We start from the raw sequence: 21,307 nt of genomic DNA on the forward strand, positions 1-21,307 counted from the left end.
GTATTCCTTTGCCTCCTCATTTTGCCTCTTTCCCTGTGCTTGTGTCTATGTGTTAGGTAGGTCAGCTACGTCTGCTGCTCTTGGATAGGTGACCTTATATAAGTGATGCCATAGGAGGCCTGCAGTGTGCTTCCCTCAGTTCTCAATTTTCCAGGGATGCCCCCATGTGTGCTACGTGTGTCCTTCTGTTGTGGCGTGTTTGCTCTCCCTGTAGGCGCCCAGAGAGGCCAAGTTATGCTCCTGGCCAGCTGTTGTAATGCTCAGCTGCTTGTAGTTGTTGTGGGCCCTTCAGTCTCTTTATCAGGTGTGGGGAGCCCCAGCACAGTTGGCTGCAAGTTCTAACACCACATTTATGTTTCAGTATTTCTTTTAAGTGAGTAGGCCCCCAGCGTGGCAGGTAGTTAGGCTCAGGGGCTTACAATTGCTGTAAGCCTCCAGCCTTTAGGTCTCTTGTCAGCTCTCTGAGGATTGCAGCTGGGTGGGGCTGGCCTCAGGCACGGGAGCACCCAACTGTTTCAGGCTTTGGAAGGTGGGGCAAACCCACTATGTGAGTCTTTGAGAAGCACAAGTCTTCTGCAGCTGACAAGCCCTGCCGCCCACAGGTCCACACACACAGTCAACACAGTCCAGCCCCGTGTGCGCACCCCGACCTCCTTAAGTGGACCCAGTCTCTCCCGGGCGGGAGCCCCACACACTCCACCACCGCCCCACACTCTCCACCCGCTCCTTGTGCACACCCTGCCCCACTGAAGTGGGCTCAGCTGCCAGGCTGCAGAGAATCCAGTCACCAATCTATGCAGGCCCACAAGTTGCCTGAGGGCTTGTTGTTGGGTGGGGCCAGTCTCTAGGGTGGGCTGCCTGCCCTGGCTGAGCTGGATTAAATCGGTGCTCTAGTGGGTAGGGCAGACGCTGGGCTAGCAGGCCCCAGCGAGAACTCCAATGGCATCTGTGTCAGCACGCCCACACCAGTCCCCAACAACGGCCGCCGCCAATGTCCCTGAAGAGGTCTCACCTCGCACTGCAATGCACTCAGAGCCTATCAGGTGAGTCTCTTTTCACCAAAGCACTGTGCACCTTTCTTTCTGGTAATTTTAGGTTGCTTTCTGAAACAGGTGAGTTTGCGCGTGGGCCCTTTAAGAGCCGGTTTTAATTTCTTTGTGAACCAGCTTTTCTGGGGGTACTCCCCAATGTTTTCACAGCAGGCAAAGTCAGATATTATGCCACTCATCTCGATTGTGCTGGGTCCACAAAATCCCCACAGTGGGAGCGCTCCCTGGCTCAGGGCCCTGCTCCTCCAGGGAGGGCTGCGTACCTGCGGGCTGCTCCCGGGCGGCCGTGAGGCGCTGCGGCTTGTGAAGGCAGCGTTTTTCCTCTCCAGAAGGGAGTTTCTGCCTCTTCCACCTCAGTTAGGATTGTCCTTTGTTGCAGGAGTTCCTCTTATCTAGTTTTCAGTTCTCTCTCCTGGGTAATTTTTCCACGAGTAGTTGTAAATTGGCTGTGTCCGCAGGAGGAGGTGAGTTCAGAGTCTGCTTATGCTGCCATCTTGACTTCTCTCCAGCCTACTTCTTATGTAAAGGTGTTCTGCCAGTGTTTTGGTTATGTTTTGGGAAACTGGTTGATTGACACACAATGAATTATTAATTTTTCCCACTTAATATGATGAAAAATAGACTCGGTTACCCTTTTCATGCAGAATGTCTGATTTTCAGGATGGGTTATCAACATTAAGTGAGAAATACCTGAACACTTGCTCTTTGCAGACTATATTACAAGTGTCATGCTACTGAAAACTATTTTTGCCAAAAGGCAGATCAAGGAATCTATGCCCTATCAGAGGGGCCCCGACACAAGGATTTGCTAACCTCAGACGAGTTCAAACAAGCTGTCACTTGCTTGTTTTTCTGCTGTGACTCTGCTCAGTTTCATACAGAGGGTAACTAAAAGAAGGCAGTTTTCACGGCAAACTCACAAAGCAACATTTCAATACAGGTGTACCAACAACAAAAAGTGTTGAAGTACTGCAGGACAGAATAATATTTTCCTGACAAATACCTGTTGGGGCAGATAAACAACCCACAAAATACGGTTAAAAATTTAGCTAAACTTTTCATTTCATTGTTGTCGACTTGAGCATCTCCAAACGTTTTGTTCTAGTTGTTATTGCATCAGGCCTTACTGCACAGGAATAAACGGCATGACAATCTCGTTCTTCATCTATGTTGGCATTATTTTATTTCTCTTTTTTTACTTAGAACAGTAAAATTTACACTCAACTATATGTTTTTATCTCAGTAATCTTTGTATCCATTCTATTAACTACAAAAATGCAAAACAATTCTTTTAATAAGATATTATTTAACTTAAAAAATTAGACAGATACATGGAGACACCCTTCCTCATCAGCTTGGAAGCCCACTCCCGTGTATGTAGGGCCTCGGGAGACCTCTAGGCCGGTCGTTATCCTCAGGGTCTCCCTTGGCACCAGCTCTCACAGTGGTGATCTGGGAGGTGGTATCTGAAAGGCTTCCTCCCAGCCACAGGATCTCAGGTGGAGAGGCCACAACGGCTTCCAGCTCTCGGCAGCCAGTCCGTGGCATCAGGGCCCCTCAGCAGTGAGCAGTGGTCCCCGGCCCTTGAGGCAGCAGAAACAAGAGGTGGGGGAGGGAACTACTGAATGAAGGTGAAAACCAACAACTAAGCAACTCTTTAGGGAAGCATCATAAGACTGGCTGCTACCTGCAGTCAAGTGGGAACAACATAAGACGTTGGTTTTAAGCCATGTGCAGGGATCTGAGCTGACAAGGAGCTTAGTAAAGCGAAGCAAACCACCCAGATCCTGTGCCTACCCAAGACCAACAACCACATCAAAGGCACTGTCCAGAAGGACACATCAGGCCACTAGTCTGCACGCCAGCTCCTGGGCTTAGCCACTCCTGCTCGCCTGGCACACACACAGGAACAGACGCCTAGCCCGCACACACACCCATGCAGCCCCTCCACCTGCGGCACAGCACAGCCGACTTCCCTCCTGACGACTCTGCCGCGCACACATTCCCTGGCTTCACTCCTGCCTACCCATCAGTGCCTGACTCCGCAACACTCGGCTTCCACTCAGACACGGCCTTTGGCCTCCTCTGAAAGCAGATCCAGGGCATCTATTTAGGAATTGAACCCAGGAACCAGGCTCCTACCACAGACAGAGGCTGATCCTACGGGGGCCTGAGAGGCACACTGGCTCCGTCACCCACCAGCTGTGCCCAGGGTGGGCCTGCAGCAGGAGAGCAGAGGCTTGGGGACACCAGGGACCACAGCTGCTGCCTGTGCCCAGGAGAGGCACCTGCACCGGCCCCCGCTCATCACGGCAGTGACTGCTGCCACCCGACGCCCTTGCCCTCTTCACTGTGTGTTCTCCACACCGTCAGGCAAAACTCTCCAACTCTGGTAGCACTGACCCGTGTCCCACAAATCTGACTCAGTTCTATCTACCTGGAGTCAGCGTCAGATCCCATACGTTAAGGGCTCAGTCCCACAAGACTGCCAGTCATAAGTTCAGGCTGTCACCTGTGCTTCTGATCGACTGGCTGTAAATCAGAGGTTCCCATGACCCCCTCCTTGCTGGCGCAGCTCACAGAACTCAGGAAACCAGTTTACTTACTAGATTAACGGTTTATTACAAAGGGTATTAAAGGATACAAATCAATGGCCAGATGAAGAGACACAGAGGGCAAGGTCCAGAAGGTCCCCATGGAGTCTAGGATGCACCACCCTCCCAGCACACAGATGCATCCTGGTTCACCAACCCGGAAGGTCTCTAAACTCCATCCTTTTGGGTTTTTATGGAGGCTTCATTAGTAGGCATGACTGATTAAATCGCTGGCCATTGGTGATTAGGCTCAATCTCCAGCTCTTCTCCCCTCCACTGAGGCTAGAGGGTGGGACTGAAAGTTCCAACCCTTTAATCACATGATTGGTTCTCCTGGCAACCGGCCCCACCCTTAGGGGCTTTTCAAAAGTCACCTCATTAACAACACACACCCATTTCACCTTGATGGCTCTGAAGCAATTTCAGGAACTGAGGACAAAAGGCCAAACATTGTAACAAAAGATGCTCCCATTGCTCTTGTCCCCTGGGAAATTCCAAGGGTTTTGGGAGCTGTGAGCCAGAACCGTTTAAGAAGACCAAAATTGATGTTTATTATAAATCACAATATCACACCCTGGGTCCCTCAGCACATTCAGCCACAAACCCAACCCCAAAGGAACTGAACTCCCTCAGCACCACCCAGGCTACAGAGCTGGAGTGGCACACTGATGCTGCCTAGAGCTGCTAAATCTGTAGTAATTTGTCACCGCAGCAACAGAAAGCTAACAAGCTGCTCCTCCTCCTCCTCCTCCTCGGGAAGCTTATGCCATCAGTTACTCACTGCTCTCGTGTGTTAAACCTCTCCCTCCACTGACTCCCCCCTTTCTGTATTTAATCATGTCCTAGTCTCCCCATATGAAAAATAATAACTCAGACTCAGAGAGCCTGTGCCCTCATCCTCTGCCCCTCCAGCCACCACCTTCGTTCTGGCCCCCATGTGTCCCCACATTTGCTGTGACCCTGGTCTCTACCTCCTCACTTCCCATGATCCTGCAACTGGGGACTGTGTCCCCACCACTCCACCAGGCGCCACAACTTCCAAGCCACTGGCTGGCACTAATATTACTGAAGGACCAAGACCTCTTAGATGCAACACTCAAAACACACGTGATATAAGAAAAAATTAGTAAAACAGACTTTATCAAAATTCAAAACTGTGCTTCAAAAGACACCATTAAGAGTGTGAAAAGACCAGTCACAGACAGGAAGAAAATATCTGCAAATCACATGTCTGATAAAGAATTTGTATCCACAACATATAAAAAACTCAGTAACAACAAGAAAAACAAGCCAATTAAAAACTGGGCAAAGAATCTGAATAGACATTTCTTCAAAGAAGATATACACATGGCCAAAAACCAAATGAAAAGAGGGCCTGGCCCTGTGGCGTAGTGGTCAAGTGCGCACACTCCGCTTTAGCAGCCCGGGGTTCGTAGGTTCGGATCCCGGGTGCGCACTGCACCACTTGTCAAGCCATGCTGTGGAGGCGTCCCATATAAAGTAGAGGAAGATGGGCAAGAATGTTAGCCTGAGGCCAATCTTCCTCAGCAAAAAGAGGAGGACTGGCCACAGATGTTAGCTCAGGGCTAATCTTCCTCACCAAAAAAAAAAGCAAATGAAAAGATGCTCACCAACACTAGTCATCAGGAACACACAAACCAAAACCCCAATGAGCCACTTCACACCCACTAGGACGGCTGTTATCAACAAGATGGACAACAAGTGTTGGTGGGCACGCCAAATGATGCAATCACTTTGGAAAACAATTTGGTAGTTTCTTAAAAAGTTAAAACATAAATTTACCATTGGCCCAGCAATTCCACTCCCAGGCATCTACCCAAGAGAAATGAAAACAGGCGTTCAGACAAAGACTTGTGCACAAGTGTTCACAGCAGCACTACTCCTAAAAGCCAAGACCTGAGACCACCCAGTCATCACCCCAAACGGATAACCAAAACGTGGATATCCATACAACGGGATGCTGGAGCAATAAAGTAACTCTTCAGTGAATAAGTCACACACAAAGACCACATGTGGTGTGATTCCACTTACACAAAATGTCCAGAACAAGTAAGCCTGCAGAGACAGAAAGGAGTTGCGTTGCTGCCCAGCTGGGAGCAGGAACAAAGGGCAACTGGAAATGAACAGGCAGAATTTTTTTCGGGTGATGGAAATGCTCTAAAATTGGATATGGTGATATTGCACAACTCTGTAAATTCACTAAAACCACTGACTTCTATACTGAAAATAGGTGAATTGTGTGGTATATAAATTACACCTCAATAAAGCTGTTAAAGACATTACAGGAAGAATGCTGGCTCTCCGGCTCTCGGCAGCTTCCCTCCCTGCTTTCACCACACATTCTGGGGCTCCACATCACTCAGTGTTGGCAACCGAGGCCTTCCCTCTCTACAAGCGCTCGTGGAGGTATCAACTCTGCCAAGCATGTCCCATCCGTGACCTCACACCTGGCTTTTCTCTAAGTGCCCAGCCTGCGTGCTCAGCTCTCTGCCACCATCTCCACCATAGGCTCCAAACCTAGCGCCTCTGCCCTATACCTGCCCCTCCCGGCACCCAGGCCAAAAGTGAAATGTCTGGACCCCGCCTCACAACTCAATTCCACATCATCAGACTCTGTCCCTCATGGGTCCCCTGTCACAAGCTGCCATGCCTTGCCCAGGGACCCGAAATGGGCACTTGGGCATGCCACATCCTCTAAGCCTCCTTCCAAAAGGGTCAACTGTAAGCCCCACTTTACCAAGGAGGAAGCAAAGACAGCATCCAGCTGGTCTGGCTCTGTGACAAGGAGCATGATCTAAGCCTCACTCTGCACAGCTTCAGACTGTCAGTCTCACAGCCAGAGCTACAAATGCCTGTGCTACGACGGGAGAATCAGCAAGATGAACTACACACGGTGTAATGCCACCCTGGAAGCTGCAGAATATCACATCAGCGTAAGCATGAGAAGGTGTCCAGGTGTCAGGGAACGGTTGGTCCTGAGGTCAAAAGACCTGGGCTGAAGACCCACGTCCATCAGGTACACTTTTCACTGCTTCTGACCCTGTGTCTGCATCTATACTGAGAGGAGAACAGTTCTGTTCCTCTCCTGTACCCAGGTTCAGAAGCCCTCAGGGCCTTTGCATATGCCATTGCTCCCGCCCAGAACACTGCCCCAGGATGGGGGCACAGTGTCACTTCTTCACAAGAGCCGCTCCCTGGAAACATGGGCCCAGGCATCCTGTAAGTCGCGGTCGCTGCAGACACGCATCGCCAGGACCAGACGTGCCCAGAACACCCCAGCGCCCCTGGCCAGGATGGCATTTTTCAAGTCTCCCTCCTGATGGAGCACAGTTTGGAAGCCTTTGTTCTGACCCTTCTTAAAATGTGAAAATTATGCGTAAGTACAGGCAGGGGGGGAAGCAGTCTGTCCATATGTTAAACTCCCATAATCATCACGCTGAGGGTAGCAGCATGCCAAACACTGTCACCTGTCCTCATTTTCACCTCACAGACCCCCAGGGATGTCCTCTCCACTGGTACCACTGTGCATCCGAGCTCCTTACTCATCGTTCCCACTAGACCTAGGATGTTGGCTTTCAGCAGCCTACAGTCGTCCGCTAGCTGGCCTACAGCTGTCTGCACACTAAGTATGCAAAAAGGGACTCTGGTTATTCCTCATAAAACAAAACAAAACAGCAACCTGAAAATAACTTTAAACTGTCAGGTTAGGAACCTCGATGGAAGAGGGAAAGAATAACACCTATTCAAAGACTATAAAATGTAAGTGAACTAGAGGACAGTACTGAAATTCATGAGAATTCATGAGAAACAAAGAAGGAAGCACCATGCCAGGGAGGACAGATTGGCAGCCACTGTAAGTTGAAGGGGACTCCAAGAGAACACAGAGCCGAACTGGCAACGGCCTGTGATTTTCCAGAGCAAAAGTATACCCATGTACCAGGTAGGGTGATTAAAAATAAATCCACATGTAGACTCACTGCCATAAAGGACTAAATGTCCTAAAAACTACCACGGAGAAAAGAAAGAAGACTGGTGGTTTGAAAACATGACGGATTCCTGGACACCAGTCCTAAAAAATGGCAGAGTCTAATCCCTCTTCCTTGACCGTGGCTGACCTTACCAACTCCCTCCTAGTGGATACAATGAGGAAGAAGTAACACTGTAACCGCTGAGGCCAGGCTACAAAAGGTGCTGCAGCTCTACTGTGCTCTCAGGACAAATGCTTTGGCCACTGAGTAAAACGTCCAGCCAGCAAGGTGCCATGATGGAGAGGCCACAGGGAGATGGCCAGCACCAGCTGCTCCTCCAGCCCAGCTCCTCCTCCACCCCAGCAGCTCCTCCAGGCTCCCAGCTGCTCCTCCACCCCAGCAGCTCCTCCAGGCTCCCAGCTGCTCCTCCACCCCAGCAGCTCCTCCAGGCTCCCAGCTGCTCCTCCACCCCAGCAGCTCCTCCGGCCCCAGCTGCTCCTCCACCCCAGCAGCTCCTCCAGGCTCCCAGCTGCTCCTCCACCCCAGCAGCTCCTCCAGGCTCCCAGCTACTCCTCCACCCTGGCAGCTTCTCCAGGCCTCTGGCTGTTCTCACAGGCCCCGGCTGCTCCTCCGGGCCCTGGACTGCTCCTCCAGCCCCCTGGTTGCTCCTCCCAGTGAAGTGAGGAGGTTTGCAGATGACCCTCCCCAGCTTCTGTCAGGTCGCAGTTGCACGAGAGCCCATGCTCAGCTGCTCCTGAATTTCTGACCCACAGAAACCATGAGGTGATAATACGCAATTGTTTTTGGCCGCTACATTGTGGGGTGATTTGTTATGTAGCAGAAATAACTGGGACAATCATCTACAAAGAAATAACAAAGTTGTATCAGATTTTGGCACTCGTAGACCCTCATTGTAAAAACTACTGAAGGATTCATTTTGGGAAGAAAAGTGCTTGGAGGGGAAACAATGCTAAGCTGAGAAAATATATAAGATGTTGGTCAACTCAATTACTGACCGTTTAAAAAACTTTCTATACTAAAAGGTGGAACAAGTTTCACTCAACAACAATAATAAAGACAACGTCGGACGGTCAGTGAAGGGCCAAGTGGGCAAAAGCAAGTGTAGAATATGAACATAAAAGAGAAATTCTCATTTAAAATCACCTAGGAGACTTCAAAAAAATTGGATTTTAAAAAGTAGCTGGGGGCAGGGTCCAGTATATTTTTAAAGTTCTCAAGGTGATTTTCATGTGCAGCCAGAGTTGAAAAAATCACTGACAGAGAAAACAGAAATTAAGGCAAAAAGTATTAATAGAAAATCACAGAAACTAGAAATAGTGAGTTATACACACACACCACCATGCCTGACTTCTAACTGTGCAGTAAAGAGGTGGTGAGATGACGAAAAAGGAGCCTGCACCCCAAAGGAAGCACATCCGCCAACCCCAGTGCTGTGTTCTCACCTGCATGGAAAATCCCCAGAGTGAAATCACCAATGTTGATCATTAGACTCCGAAAACTCCAATGCTTAATCTCCACATCTTTATGTAATCTGCAGCGAAAGACCTCCCATGCAGAAAATTGACCTAAAAAAATCTAAGGAACAGCTTTCTGTTCAGTAGAGCCAGAGCTCTGGTCATGACCGGGACTGGGCTCGTCCTCCTGCTGCAGAAACTAGAAATTGTACAAGATATGTGGAAGCACTCTTGTCAGATGCTGGACAACAGGCAGCACAGGAAAGGGAAACAAAGGACGTGAGCCCTGTTGTCCCCCAGCTTCTGTCTGAAGACACTTTCCAGACCAGGGGGCAAGGACAGGGGTCCCAAGCAGACAACTCACTGAGCCTAGAAGAGTCACTGGGTGCGACTGACCATGCCTTAAAAACTGTGAGAAGAAAGAGCAGTGAACTTGAAGACAGCAGAAGAAGCTACCCAAACTAACACACAGAGAAGACAAACAGTGTTCAGTGACCTACAGGACATCAAGCAGCCTAACATACATCACTGGAACCTCCCATAGAGTGAGATGACAGTAAAAACAGTGGAAAAGGAGATGGTCAAAAATTTTCCAAATTGCATGAAAACTAAAACCTACAGAGGCAAGAAACTCAATGATTACCAAGCAGGAAAAAAAAAAAATCACATCAAGGCTCATCATTATTAAAACCAATGAGAAAAAACTCATCAGAAGTCATGTACAATGGAAGAAAACGAACAGCATCTTTAAAATACTAAAGAAAAAGAAAAAAAATCCCCAAACTAAAAAGCTATCAATCTAGAATTCCATGTCCAGTTAAAATATTCTTCAAAAATGAAGACAAAACAAAGATTTTTTTCCTGAGAAACAAAAATGAGAGAATTAGTTGCCAAGAGACCTACACTAAAAGAAATATTAATTTCCTCAAGCAGAAAGAAAATGATACTGAATAAAAACTTGAATATACAAATGTAAAAGAGTACCAGAAATGGCAAATAAGAAAGAAAATAAATTTTTTTCCTCATTTTAAAATTTCTTTATGAGATAACTGACTGCTTATAGCAGAATAATAATAATGCATCAGGGGTTTAGAACAGATGCCAAAGTCAAGTGTACAACAGCAGGCACAGAGCTTGAGGGAGGAAAGAGAGGTACACTGTTGGAGGTTCTCTCATTCTGTGTGAAGTGGCACACTCTCATCATTGTCAACCCTACAGCAACCACTGAAAACTGTAACAATTAGGTAGAGCAAATAAGCCAACGATGGAGATAACAGTATAGTAAAACCTGAATAATTAATCTGAAAGAATGAAGTAAAAGAGGGGGGAAAAAAACAGATGAGGCAAATAGAAAGCAAACCATACTGACAATGACATTAAGTGCAAATGGTCTTAGGACTCCAATTAAAAGGCAAGAGATTGTCAGTCTGGAGAAAAAAGTAAGACCCAAGGAAACGCCATTAAAGGAAGGTATTATGAACGTAAAGATAGAGATAAAAGTAACAGGAGGGAAAACATGCACGACGCAAACACCAATCGTGAGAAAGCCAAGAGCCTATATACTATCACATAAAGCAGATTTCTGGATGAGAGATATTACCAGGAATAAAGAGATTCAATTCATTAAGAATATGTAACAATCCTCAATGTGTATATGCATCTAACAAAAGAGCTTCAAAACACATGAGCAACAAAAAGTACAGAGCTGAAAGGAGTAAGAGACAAATTCAAAATTTAGTCTAAGTATATATATAAGACTGGAACTCTATCAAGCCACTTAAACTAACTGACATTTATGAAACACTTTACCCAACGGCAGCTGAATACACATTCTTTTCAATTGCACAGGGACATTCACCAAGATAGGCTATATCCTGGGCCGAAAAGTCTCAAGTAATAAAACCATACAGACTATGTTCTCTGAACACAAGAGAATTAAATTAGAAACCAATAATAGAGAGAGAGTGGAATATCTCCAAATATCTAGAACTTTAACAACATACTGCTACATAACACATCGGCCAAGAAGAAGGGGCAAAGGAAAGAATATATATTACACTGAAGGAAAATGAAAATACAATAAATAAAAATTTGCTCTATGCAGCTAAAGCAGTGCTTTACAGGTAAATGTATTAAATAAAGTAGGATAAAAGAACTAAAATCATTATCTCAGCTTCCACCTTAAAAACTAGAAAAAAGAACAAAATATCAAAAGTAAGCCACTCTCAAAGTAAGCAGAAGGAAGTCAAGAACAGAAATTAACAAGATAGAAAACAGAAAAATAGAGGAAATTGATTAAACTCAAAGCCAGTTATTTGAAAAGATCAATGAAATGGTTTAACCTCTAGCAACATTGATCAGAAAAAAAAGAGATGACACAAACTAACAAAATCTCAGGAACAAAAAAGGGGATACCACTACAGATATTAATATCTAAGATATTAAAAGGATAATAAGAGAATACTATTAGCAACTTTATGCCATTAGAGTTAACAAATTAGACTAAATAGACAAATTCCTTGAGCAACACAAACTACCAAAGGTCACTCATGAGGAAATAGATAACTTGACTAGCCAATATATTTATTAAATAAGTTGAATTTATAGTTAAAAACCTTCTCACAAAGAAAACTCCAGACCAAGATGGTTTCACTGGTGAATTCTACTAAACATTCAAGACAAATAACATTTCTATACAAATTCCTCCACTTCTACTTTCTAGAAGAAACATTTGTCAACTCATTTTATGAAGCCAATATTATACTGATATCAAAACCAGACAAAGACATTACAAAAAAACTACATACCATTAGCCCTCATAACCATAGATTTAAAAAATCCTGGGCCAGCCCAGTGGCCTAGTGGTTAAGTTTGGCGCACTCCGCTTCAGAAGCCCGGGTTCAGTTCCCGGGCGCAGACCTATACTGCTGGTTGGTGGCCATGCTGTGGCAGCAACCCACATACAAAAGAGAGGAAGATTTGGGGTCCGGCCCGGTGGTGCAAACGGTTAGGTATGCGCGCTCCACTGCGGCGGCCCAGGGTTCGCCAGTTCAGATCCCAGGTGCGCACCGACGCACCGCTTGTTAAGCCATGCTATGGTGGCATCCCATATAAAGTAGAGGAAGATGGGCACAGATGTTAGCCCAGGGTCAGTCTTCCTCAGGAAAAAAAGAGGAGGATTGGCATCAGATGTTAGCTCAGGGCTGGTCTTCCTCACAAAAAAAAAAAATAGAGGAAGATTTGCAACAGATGTTAGCTCAGGGCAAATCTTCCTCAGCAAAACAAAACAAAAAAATCCTTACAATTTTTAAAATTTTAGCAAATTGAATCCAGCTATAAAGGATAACACATCGTACCCAAGTGGGATTTATCCCAGGATTGCAAGGTTGGTTTAACATTCAAAAATTAATCAGTGCAATTAACCATATTAACAGACTAAAAAAGAAAAAAAATATGATCATCAGAATAGAAGCAGAAAAAGCATTTAACAAAATCCACCATTCATTCTTATAAAAACTCAAAGCAAAGTAAGAATAGAAGGAAACTACCTCAACTTGATAAAGAGTATACATACAAAGCCTATAGCTATATATATAATACTAAATAGTGAAAGACTGGATGTTTCCCTCCTTTTGATCAATAACAAAGGAAGGAAATCCACTCTCACCACTTTTGTATAACATTTTACTGGGGGTCCTAGGCAGTGCAATAAAGCAAGAAAAAGAAATAAAAGGCACTCAGATTGGAAAGGAAGAAATAAAACTATCTGTATTCACAGACAAAATGATTGTATATATTAAAAAATTAAATATTAATTAATATAGGGGTAAATTTTAGTATTTAATAAATATTAGGGATAAATTGGCAAAATATGTACACTGAGTAGTACAAAGTACTGATGAAAGAAATTTAAGAGGATTTGAGAGTATACTAAGTTCATGGATTGGAAGGCTCAATAGCGTTAAGGTGTCACATTTCAATTTGTCCTTCTGTCCAACCCCAGGCCCTTCACTCTCCCCACAGATGTGGACCCCAAGAGCACTCTTAGTAAACTTCCTGCAAATCTCCATCTCAGAGTCTACTTCCCAGGAAACCCAACAGAGACAGTAATTAATAATTTATACATTTGTAAAGGAAGGAGGGGAGACAAAATTGTGGGATATGATGATTATCGCCAAAGGGCAGATATCTGGATAACTAGCAACACGCTGATCCAGGCAGGGCAAGTGCAACAAGCATAACTAGATTAACACAGCGAAGGCTGGGAGGGAAACAACACATAACGCCCTACATGTGCTGCAAAGCTGCTCATTTGAAGAATGCTTTCTTTATACAATAGATAAAATCATGTGGAATTGCCATTTTTCAACATTTTTTCCAACCTACAAAAACTGCAATATCACACAGTTCAACTTTGTATTTCCACTGAGTCCTGTTCAATTACAACAAATTATCTTTGGGGCTAACGAATGCTTCCTTTTCAATCATCACCAGCCCATCATCACCAGCCCTAGGATCTAAGTGTGGAGAGACAAGTGTTATCACTAAGTCAAAGTTCAAAGTTCATGAGTCTAAACGGAAGACACTTTTCAGAATATTTTGTGAGGTCTAAACCAAGAGATCAGAGAATTCCAGGCAATCTTCTGATGAATCCTCTGGCCTTGGCTCATTCTCTGGCTTAAATGCTCCAGCTGTGGATGGTCATACTTCGCCAACCACACTCCCTCCCCCGGGCACTGAGCTAGCCTGTTTCTCTCACCCACCTTCCCTGACTGCCTCGAGGCTCCACCTGTTCATGCCCCTCCAAATGCGGGACATCCCAAGGCTCTTTTCCCTCAACACTCAATCCACTGAACTCCTGGTTCTGTTCCCACAGTTCCCACTATAATCTCTCTGTAGTTAAGTCCCAAATCTCTGCCTGACAACCTCTAACCCAAATGCCAGGTGGACCTGTCCTGGATGGTGTTCACAATAGAACTCTCCTCCCCAGATCTCTTTCCCAATCACCCCACACACTTGCATCACGAATCTATTTCTGTCCGCGGTACGACACTGCTCTGCCCCGCAGGCTCAGAGGTGTGGGATGCTCCCATACCCCTCCTGCTCTCCCAGGTCCCTGCCACTGCCCATTTCATCCACGGGCCTCGGCATCAGCCACCAGCAACCAGCTCCCACAGCCTCATGGCCTCTTGTGCACATTCAGGACTGAATGCCCTCTTGCCAGCCTCTGGTTAAGTAACAGAAGACCCTCCATGCTTTCAGCCTTCCCTTCCCCAACCCATCTCACCCCCACTGCCAGATTCAAGAACCTCCCAAAAGGCCAGCCGATGTCACCTCATGATGATAAACCATGATAAACATTCAACAGTGCTCCCCAAATAAAGGGACACTCCTTTCACTAGCATCTTCTGGAACAGCGCTGTTCAAAACAGTTTCCACTCACCTCTGTGGCTATTTAAATGTAAATTAATTAAGATTAAATAACATTTAACATTCAGTCTCAGTGCTGATGGCCAAGTGAGGCTAGTGCTAAGGCTAGTGACAGCACAGCTCGAGAGGGTGCCTGCCTTAGCATCTCGGTCCAGGCTCTTTTCCCACTTCTACTCTGTTCCAAGAGAAAGTTTGCTAACTGTTCCCCAGTTATGCCTCCCACTTGGCAACTCCTCCTCTTACCTGGGTGCTTGTTCCCCACCTACGGCTCTCTCCTCTCCTGTCTAACCAAAACCATCCACCCTTTAAGAAGCAGTGCTTAGAGTCACCCACCCCAACAAGCTCTGTCACTTCTGAATGCTGTGACACTTATTTCCATCATTAAAATAACTTTATGTATGGCAGTAGCTGGAATCCCTGATGGATCTCATTAATTCTTCCACTATTTACTTTTTCTACTTATGCATTCATTACTTCATTCCAAAAATATCTATTTTGCACTTATGTGTCAGTGTTGTCCTAGGCTCTGGGCAGATGGTGATGAACAACAGTGACACGCCCCCTGCCCTACACTCCAAAGGACACAGAGAGACAGGGAACAAGTGGAAATGAGTGTACAATTATAAATTCTGGTGAGTGCTATAAAGGAATCAAGTTCTATGAGGAAGGACCTACATTAAATTGGTTGAGAAAAGGCCTCATCTCTAAGGTGGACTCGCTGAGACGTCAAAGGGGAGAAAGCATGAGCCACATGAGCTAGCAGGAGCCTCTCGCTGAGGAGGAGGAGTGGACACAGCATCAGAGAGAGGACAAGGTGGCTGAGTGCACTGGGGACAGGGGGCTCCAGAGTCGCAGGCCTCAGAGAAAACATTAAGATTCTTAATTTTGTCCTAAGTACAAAAGCCACTAAAGGATTTTAAGCAGGGGAGAAACATGATACAATTTACATTACAAAACCACCACACCGTCTGAGGTGAGAACCACCAATCAGACAGAGCAGAATATCCACGGCTCCACATCGTACAGTGAAGCTGGAAGTAGTAAGATCTGGATGTCAGTGGCCCTTCTACAGCAGACACGCGATCCCACCCCAGAGGCAGTACCGCATGGGGCAGAAAGCCAGGCTCTGGCCTGTCAGCTCCAGGCCTGCCTGCTGTGTGGTCTTGGGCGAGCTGCTAAGGAGAGAGGCACAAGCCACGACGGACCATGTTGGGACCAGAGGCCTGGCTGTGAGCCTCCTCTGGGCACCATCCACTCACCACCTCGGCCTGGGCTGTTCTTAGGCTACTTTCCTATCTACCTCTGGCCCTGCCACGGCCCCATCCCTGTCAGGCCTCCACCAGGCATTCCTCACCAGTGCTGAGGTGGCGATTCTTCCTTTTCCCACCCCACCCCCATTCTGAATAACTCACACATCTCCAGGGTGCATTCACTCAAAAGGATAAAGAAGAAAATGGAAACAGCAGGTTAGTCTGTGGATATCGTTTTAAAAAATAGAAGTTTTAGAGCCAGCCCTGATGGCCTAGCGGTTCAAGTTGGGTGTGCTCTGCTTCGGCACCCCAGGGTTCGGTTCCCGGGCGCGGAACCACACCACTCTCTGTCAGGAGCCATGCTGTGGCAGAGGCTCACAGAGAAGAACTTACAACTATACACACTATGTACTGGGGCTTTAGGGGGGAAGAAGGAAGAAAAAAGGGGGAAGATTGGCAACAGATGTTAGCTTAGAGCGAATCTTCCCTGCAAATAAAAATAAATCAATTAATAAAAGTTTGAACAGAGCTGTGGATTCCAGCAGAGACCCCACTGCAAACCGTCTCCTGTTTCCTTCCAGAAAAGTCTATGCACACGTTAGCACATGTGAAACCACACATTCTTCTCAATTTAAAAAAGGAGGTCCTGGGCCGGACCCGTGGCTTAGCGGTTAAGTGCGCGCACTCTGCTACTGGCGGCCCGGGTTCGGATCCCGGGCGTTCACCGACGCACTGCTTCTCCAGCCATGCTGAGGCCGCGTCCCACATACAGCAACTAGAAGAATGTGCAACTATGACATACAACTATCTACTGGGGCTTTGGGGAAGAAAAAAAAGGAGGAGGATTGTCAACAGATGTTAGCTCAGGGCCAGTCTTCCTCAGCAAAAAGAGGAGGATTAGCATGGATGTTAGCTCAGGGCTGATCTTCGTCACAAAAAATAAAAAAAATAAAAAGTAAATAAAAAAGGAGGTCCTACCACATACATCATGAACCAGTATATTTTCCTTTTTTCTTCTTTCACTTTGTATGTTTTGGCCATCTTTGCGTATCTCCATCTACACACGCATCTATGTGTGCGCACAAATCTACACACACATAGACACGGACACGCCAGCCCATTCTCTAGAGCATAGTGTCCCACTGTGGGAAGGATCATGACTCTTGATGTTTTTGAAACACCGCAATTATACATGGTTCCAAACTGGAACACTCATCTCACTTCAGGCTCTGCATTCAACCAAGCTGCCTTTGTTTCCAGCTGCATGGTGCTCAAAGTCACCTCCCCACTCTCATATCCATGAGCTCAGCATTTGACAAGCCAGCCTGGAGCCCAAGGTTCTGCAACTCTTCTTCTACCTCTGAGGGACACTGCTGTCCCTGCACAAAGGCCTCAGGGAGCCCCCTGGGATGACCACCAGCCCCCTATTTCCAGACATCACAGTCCAGCCAGAAAACAGGGAGGCCTCCCAGCTCCACCTTCAGAATGCACCCAGTCCCAACACGGGGGTCCTGCCACCATCAGGCGCTCCTGGACCACCACAGCCCCCTTCACACACAGACACACACATCCTAATGCACACACACAAAGAGACACACACAGTCACACATACACAATCACATGCACACTCCATCTTCCAACAGTAGGCAGAAAGTGTTCCAAAGTGTCCATTGGATGAGGTTGCCCACTGTCCAAGCCCCTGCAAGGCCCCAAGTTCTCAGATTGAAATCCACCCTGAGACCCTGGCTCTCCAGGCCCTGCAGTGCCAGCTCCTCCTCATACACCACACTCCAGCCAGACTAGCACAAACGTGGGCTTCACCACTCACCATCTGGCCTCAGGTTCTTTATTTCTGAAAGGGGGAATAAGCGTTTTACTCCATGATGCCCTGGAATCCCTCAGACCTCACTTCCTTGGCAAACCAACACCATGATTAACCCAGCACTTGCTCCCCCATTCCATGTCCACATCTAGACCTCTGCAGTTAAGCACTCCCAGAGGAAAACACTGTGACCGGCCTCCTCTTCCTGCCTGGCCATCTCAACATCTCAATGATTGGTCGCCCTTTCACACCTTCTCTGCTCCCCATACCTCCAGTATCTCCTCCCCCATCCTCACTTTCCATGGAGAACCTGCTTCCTACTTCTCTAAGAAAAGGATCAGGAGAGTACTTCTGCAGGCTCACGTGGACAGCATAGGCCTGGCCCTCTTGCCCTCCATGTGCGCAGTGACTCCGCACTCTCCACAAGGTCTCTCTTCTACATCATTCTTCTTCTCTAAGGGGTTAGTCTCATCAGCACGTAAACTGGCTGTCATTTCTCGCATCTTAAAAAACATACGAAGGGGCTAACTAGTGGTTAAGTTCGGCGCGCTCCACTTCAGCAGCTCAGGTTCGGTTCCCGGGCGCAGACCTACACCACTCGTCAGCAGCCATGCTGTGGCAGTGACCTACATACAAAATAGAGGAAGCTTTGCAACAGATGTTAGCTCAGGAGGAGTCTTCCTCAGCAAAACAAAACGAAAACAAAAACGTGAATAAATAACCATCAATTGCCCCTTTGCAGCAAACATCGTTGACAGAGGTATCTGTACTCACCACCTCCAATTTCTTTTCTCCCATTTTCTCTTAAACCTACTCAAACATGCTTTGGCTCTCTCCACCCCCACACCCCAGAACCTCCTCTTCCATATCACCAACAGCCTTGACCTTGAGCCCAATGGCAGTTCCTCATCCTTGCTTCTCGGACCTCACAGCCCAGGATACTGAAGACCACTTCCTCCTCCCCAAGATGCACCAGGACCACTCCCTCCTCCCCATGATCCACCAGGGTCACTCCCTCCTCCCCATGATCCACCAAGGTCACTCCCTCCTCCCCAGGATCCACCAGGACCAGTCCCTCCTCCCCAGGATGCACCAGGACCACTTCCTTCTCCCCATGATCCACCAGGGTCACTCCCTCCTCCCCACGATCCACCAGGACCAGTCTCTCCTCCCCATGATCCACCAGAACCACTCCCTCCTCCCCTCCTCACTCCTCCCCATGATCCATCAGAAACACTCCTTCCTCCCCACGATCCACCAGGACCACTCCCTCCTCCCCATGATGAGTCAGCATCACCCCCCTCCTCCCCATTATATGCAGGTCACTCCTTCCTCCTCATTATCCCGCCCTTGCTCCACCTTCACCTACCCCACCCCCAGGGCTCCCCAGGCTCAACACCTGCATTGCACCTCCACACCTATGATTCTCCTCCCACCAGTTCCTCTCTCCTGACTGTCAACCCCCATGATGTCAGATTCTCAAATGCAACATACCCAAACTGAACTCCTGAGCTGGCCCCTGCAATTCCACCAGGAAATCTTAACGGTTAACCTCAAAATATATCCAGAACCTCAATAAAGAAGATAAAGAAAAATGAAGAAAAAAATTAAAAAAATACATATTTCCAGATTCCAAGATCCTATCACTACCACTGTTACCACCTGGGTTGAACTGCCACCCACCCCCTTCTCCTGGGTTTTTGTAGTCGCCTCCTAACTAGGCTCCTCACTTCCTCCCGTGCCCCCAACAGTCTGTTCTCAACAGCAGTCAGTGGGAGCCTATTAAAGACAAGTCAGACGGTGTCACTCCTCTGCTCCAAACTCCCCACAGGACCCCTCTTTTGCTCAGCTCTTCCTTTTCACTCACCTCCTCTCACTTGCCTTCCATACCCTCTGGCCCAGCTCCTCGGACCCCTTGGCAGTCCCTTAAGCACAGCAGATTCACTCCAACTCTCCGGACTTCGCACTGCCTGTTCCCTCTACCCGGAATCCTCTGCCCCTACATATGACTTACCTCCTTCATCTACTCCAACTCTTTGCTCAGATTCATTGTCTTTGTGAATGAGGTCCACCTGAGCCCTGAGACTTGCGCCCCAACTTCCCAGTCTCCCTGGCACTGACGCCTGCTGACAAAGGATAGAAGTCACTTGTTTATGTTTACTGCTTGTCACTGCCCTTTGCCTCCGAAAGCAAGAACAAGGACTGGCCTGTTTTCTTTAGTCCTGTGTCACGGCACTTAGAATAGTGCCTGGACACGGTAAGTCTCAATAAACAATGTGTATACACCCTGAGGTCAGGGAGGCCACACGACATGACAGGAAGTATAACTCTGTGGTTAAGAGGGAAAGTTCTGGAGTCAAGACACTTGGACTTGAACTCTGGCTCTATCTACCAGCTGTGTGACCTGAGCGAATCACAGCCCTCTGGCTTGAGTTTCCTCATCTATTAAATGGGACCAAGAGCACCTATCACATGGATTGTTCAGAGGCATAAATTAAATAAAATACAGAATGTGTTCAGAACACATCTGGAACATATGCATCAGATTACAACAATGGTAACAGGCAACATGTATCTTCAAAATATTTTCCCTAGACTTTACAAACAGTAACAGCGTCTTAGAGGAGGCAATGCTCAAACCACAGAGCAAGCTGAAAATGCCAGTGAGGTGCATCAGGGAAATCACGTAGCCTTTTTTTAACCCCCTCCTAGAACTCAAAAAAGCTAGTGAATTCCTGGCCTCTTGAAAACTGACAGACCAGAGGATGGAACAGAAGTTACATTTGTTCACTCCCCATATTTTCAGAAAGGATTTTTTTTTAAATGAATGCACTAAAATTTTTGAAGTACATAATTTTTATTGCTCACTTAGGACTATCAACCCAATGGGGAAAAAGAGAGCATGCACATGCATTTGCTTATCCATGCACTGAATGTCCCTATTAGGACAACCAAGATTCTAAGGCAGCGGCTGCCTCCAGGGAGGGAACCTGGATGGCCAAACAGTGAAACTGGGAGAGACTTTTCACTGTGGACTCTTTAATACCTTTTAAATTTTGAACAACTGTTCCAGTAGAAAAATGAAAAAATTTTAAGACATTAGCAATGAAAAACCTGAAAATGAAATTAAGAAAACAATTCCATTTATAATAACGTTAAAAAGAATGAAGGGGCCGGCCCGGTAGCGCAAGCAGTTAAGTGCACGTGCTCCGCTGTGGCGGCCTGGGGTTCACCAGTTTGGATCCCGGGTGCGCACCGACGCACTGCTTGGCAAGCCATGCTGTGGCGGCGTCCCATACAAAGTGGAGGAAGATGGGCATGGATGTTAGCCCACGGCCAGTCTTCCTCAGCTAAAAAAAAGGAGGATTGGCAGATGTTAGCACAGGGCTGATCTCCTCACACAAAAAAAGAATGAACTATTTAGTAATAAATTTAACAAAATAAGTGCAAGACTTGTACACTAAAAACTACAAAACATTAGTGAAAGAAATTAAAGAAGACCTAATGGTAAGATATTCCATGTTCATGGAATATTCATCTTAACATTGGTAAAATGGCAAAATGCTCCAAATTGATCTATAGATTCAACAGATCCCTATCAAAATTCAGCTTGCTTTTTTTGCAGAAACCGACAAGCTGAACAAGAAATTCATATGGAAATTCAAAGAACCCAGAAAAGCCAAAATAATCTTGAAAAA

At 46.7% G+C, this 21,307-nt stretch overlaps 1 protein-coding gene across 4 annotated transcripts in view; it reads right to left on the bottom strand.

Annotated features, from left to right (window-relative positions):
- Nucleotides 1-21,307, bottom strand: part of ARHGAP39 (Rho GTPase activating protein 39) — a 145,904-nt gene that overhangs the window by 111,827 nt on the left and 12,770 nt on the right. The window lies entirely within an intron of this gene.

This window comes from Diceros bicornis, chromosome 21, assembly GCF_020826845.1.
Source record: "Diceros bicornis minor isolate mBicDic1 chromosome 21, mDicBic1.mat.cur, whole genome shotgun sequence".
NCBI classification, from domain to species: domain Eukaryota; kingdom Metazoa; phylum Chordata; class Mammalia; order Perissodactyla; family Rhinocerotidae; genus Diceros; species Diceros bicornis.